The sequence below is a fragment of the Saccopteryx bilineata genome, chromosome 5, assembly GCF_036850765.1.
Source record: "Saccopteryx bilineata isolate mSacBil1 chromosome 5, mSacBil1_pri_phased_curated, whole genome shotgun sequence".
Classification (NCBI taxonomy): Eukaryota; Metazoa; Chordata; class Mammalia; order Chiroptera; family Emballonuridae; genus Saccopteryx; species Saccopteryx bilineata.
This window is the reverse complement of record NC_089494.1, coordinates 125,360,130-125,364,010: the sequence shown is the minus strand read 5'-3', so window position 1 is coordinate 125,364,010 and position 3,881 is coordinate 125,360,130. Positions and strand designations below refer to the sequence as shown.

General features: G+C 36.9%; 1 non-coding gene across 1 annotated transcript; it reads left to right on the top strand.

The window, feature by feature from the left end:
• The first annotated feature begins 2,241 nt into the window (after positions 1 to 2,241).
• LOC136307284 (small nucleolar RNA SNORA48) lies at positions 2,242 to 2,385 on the top strand. Its single transcript, XR_010725941.1, has one exon. It is a non-coding gene; the product is annotated as a small nucleolar RNA SNORA48 (small nucleolar RNA).
• The last annotated feature ends 1,496 nt before the right edge of the window (positions 2,386 to 3,881 follow it).

Sequence of the window (3,881 nt, the reverse complement as noted above, 5' to 3'; positions counted from 1 at the left end):
AGTATACACAAGGATAATCTGTGGCAATAATAAAATATTGTGGCATAATTGTTGTGGACCATTAATGGCAAAAAGCCATTATAGATTCGAGGCTTAGCAAAAGACTAAGTTCTCCCCCCTCCATCTCCATATTTGGCTTTGCTGCTGAGTATTTGCACCCACTCCACTTGCTTCCTTGGGTTGCTGGAAGCAATATACATGCCCTTCCTCTGACTCTTTGTTTGTTTCAGATGTTTGTAAATTTCACTAATGTATCCTGTTTTTGCCTTGGGAGAGTTCCTGTCTTAGCCTTTGATGTGCAACTTTGTATCAGGGTCCTTGATTTGCATATGTCTATATAATAAAGCGAACTGGGGCCATGAGGCACTCAGATACTGCCAGGCAGTTTGAGGAGTCATCCCGGTCCCATCGTTTTTGTTTTGACAAGTGTGTTTCCTTAATTCCGCACTGTTATTAGGAGCCACGCTGGTCCGCGGCACATAATAAAATAATAAAAATGGAGAGGATAAAGATCTAAAGTAACAAAGGAGAATAGAGTGAAGAAACACTCTAAAGACAAAGGACTCTTGTATATATGAAAATTTTTGTCTTAATAACCTAATGATGCCTGACCAGTGGTGGTACAGTGAATAGAGCATCAACCTGGGATATTGAGGACCGAGGTTCAAAATGCCAAGGTCTCCAGCTAGAGTAGAGGCTCATCTGGCTTGAATGCAGGCTCACCAGCTTGAGTGAAAGGATGCTGACTTTAGCCTGGGATCATCAACATAATCCATGGCCACTGTCTTGAGCCCAAAGGTCACTGGTTTGAAGCCCAAGGTCACAGGCTTGAGCAAGAGGTCACTAGCTTGGTCTCCTAGTCAAGGCACATATGAGAAGCAATCAATGAACAACTACAGTGATGCAACTACAAGTTGGTGCTTCTCATCTCTCTCCTTTCCTGTCTGTTTGTCTCTCTTTCTTGCTAAAATACAACAACAACAAAACCTACTGGTAACCACCCACACACACACACACAAAACAGTACTGAAACACAGTTTCAAAAAAGATGAACTGGAAAAAAAGTAGATACTACCACCAAACAAAAACAACTGAAAGAAACAAAAGAGAAGAACCAAAGGAGGCACAGAGCTACAAGGAAACAAACATAAAATGGCTATAGGAAATCCTCAAGTGTCAATACTGACCGTAAATATAAATGGACTCATCTCACCAATAAAGAGACAGAGAGTAGCAGATAGATCAAAAAGGAAAACCCAACCATATGCTGCCTTTAGGAGACACATCTAGCCTGCAAGTATAAAAGCAGACTCAAAGTGAAAAGTTGGAAAATGATTCTTCAAGCAAATAATACCCTGAGAAAAGTAGGTGTAGTCATACTAATATCTGACTATGCTGACTTCAAGACAACAATGGTAATGAGACAAAGATGGACATTTCATAATGATAAAGGGGACATTATATCAAGAAGTCCAACTTCTTAATATATATGCACCAAATCAGGGAGCACCAAAATATATAAGACAGCTACTAACAGATCTAAAAGAAAAAACAGACAAAAACACAATCATAGTTGGATTTCTCAACATATCATTGAAAACTTTAGATAGATCATCCAAACAGAAAATCAATAAAAAATATTAGCCTTAAATGACATACTACAAATATAAAACAATGGAAAATGAATTGACTTTGGGTGATGGGTATACAACATAATCAACAGTTCAAATGTTATAGAAATGTTTACCTGAAACCTATGTATTCTTATTGGTCAATATCACCCTGTTAAAGTTAATTTTCTAATTTTTTTTTAGAAAATGACAGACTAGATCATACAGACATAACAGACATTTACAGAACATTTCATCCCAGAATATCAGATTATACATTTTTTTCCCAGTGTGCATGGAAGATTCTTGAGGAAAGACCAAATGTGGGGCCACAAAACTATCCTCAAAAAATTCAAGAAGACTGAAATTATACCAAACATATTCTCTGAGTATAAGGCTTTGAAATTAGAATTCAACTGCAAAAAAGAAGTAAAGAAACCCACAAAAATGCGTAAATTAAGCAACATATTTCTTAAAAATGACTGAGTCAAAGAAGAAATAAAAGCAGAGATTAAAAGATATATACAGACAAACAACAATGAAACACGACATCAAAACTTATGAGATGCAGCAAAAACAGTAATAAGAGGAAAGTTTGTATCATTACAGACTTATATTAAGAAACAAGACAAGCTCCTGGCAATGGACAAGGAGGCACCTGATTGGTGGTGTTGCTCTTATATCAGTCAGGGGCAAAGCAGATGTTCAGCCCTAGTTCATCCTAGCTTGATTCCTGTGTTGGTGGCCAGAGCTGTTTCATGCCTGGGGAAAGAAAGGAAAAAAGAAAGAAAGAAAGAAAGAAAGAAAGAAAGAAAGAAAGAAAGAAAGAAGAAAGAAGGAAAGAAAGAGGGAGGGAGGGAGAGAGGGAGGGAGGGAAGGAAGGAAGGAAAGAAAGAAGACAAATCCCAAGTAAATAACCTAACATTACATCTGAAAAAACTAGAAAAAGAACAAAGACAACTCAAAGTCAGAAGAAGAACAGATGTAACAAAAATTAGAGCAGAACTAAATAAAATAGAGAACAAAGAAACTATAGAAAAAATTAATACAACAAAGAGCTGGTTCTTTGAAAAAAGCAATAAAATTGAAAACCTCTGGCTAGACTCTCTAAGGAAAAAAAAAGAAAGGACTCAAAATTCAAAATGAAAGCAGAGAAATAACCACAGATTATTGTATATCATATATATACAAAATATCATACTAGAATACTATAAAAGATTATATGCCACCAAATTCAACAATCTGAAAGAAATGGGTAGTTTCCTAGAACTATACAATCTTCATAGACTGAGTCACAAAAGTGGAAAACTTAAGTAGACCCATAAAAAGTGAGGAAATAGAAACGATGATCTAAAACCTCTGCAGAAATAAAAGTTCAGAACTAGATGGCTGCACTAGTGAATTCTACCAAACATTCAAAGAAGATTTGGTACCTATTCTTCTCAAAGTCTTCCAAAAAATAGAAAAAGAAACAATACTTCCTAACACATTATGAGGCCACATAACTCTGATATTTAAACCTGGCAAGGACAACACAAGAAAAGATAACTACAGACCAACATCTCTAATGAATACAGATGCAGAAATCCTAAACAAAATACTAGCAAATCAAATACAACAATGCATTAACAAAAATAATACAGCACAATTAAGTGGGATTCATTCCAGGAGCCACAAAGATTATTCAACATATGTAAATCAATCAATGTGATACAGCATATTAACAAAACAAAGAACAAAAATCTTGTGATCCTATCCATAGATGCAGAAAAAGCATTTGATATATATATTTTTTACAGAGACAGAGAGAGAGAGAGTCAGAGATAAATAGGGACAGACAGATAGGAGCGGAGAGAGATGAGAAGCATCAATCATTAGTTTTTTGTTGCGACACCTTAGTTGTTCATTGATTGCTCTCTCATATGTGCCTTGACTATGGGGCTACAGCAGACCGAGTAACCCCTTGCTCAAGCCAGCGACCTTGGGTCCAAGCTGGTGAGCTTTTTTTGCTCAAACCACATGAGCCTGCGCTCAAGCTGGCGACCTGGGTCCTCCGCATCCCAGTCCGAAGCTCTATCCACTGTGCCACCGCCTGGTCAGGCAGCATTTGATATTTGATGCCAAATAGCCAAAGCAATCCTGAGAAAAAAGAATGAAGCCGGAGGTATCACATTACCTGACTTCAAATTATACTACAGAGCCATGATAATCAAAAACACATGATATTAGCAGAAAAACAGACTTACAGACCAATGGAACAGAATCAAGAGC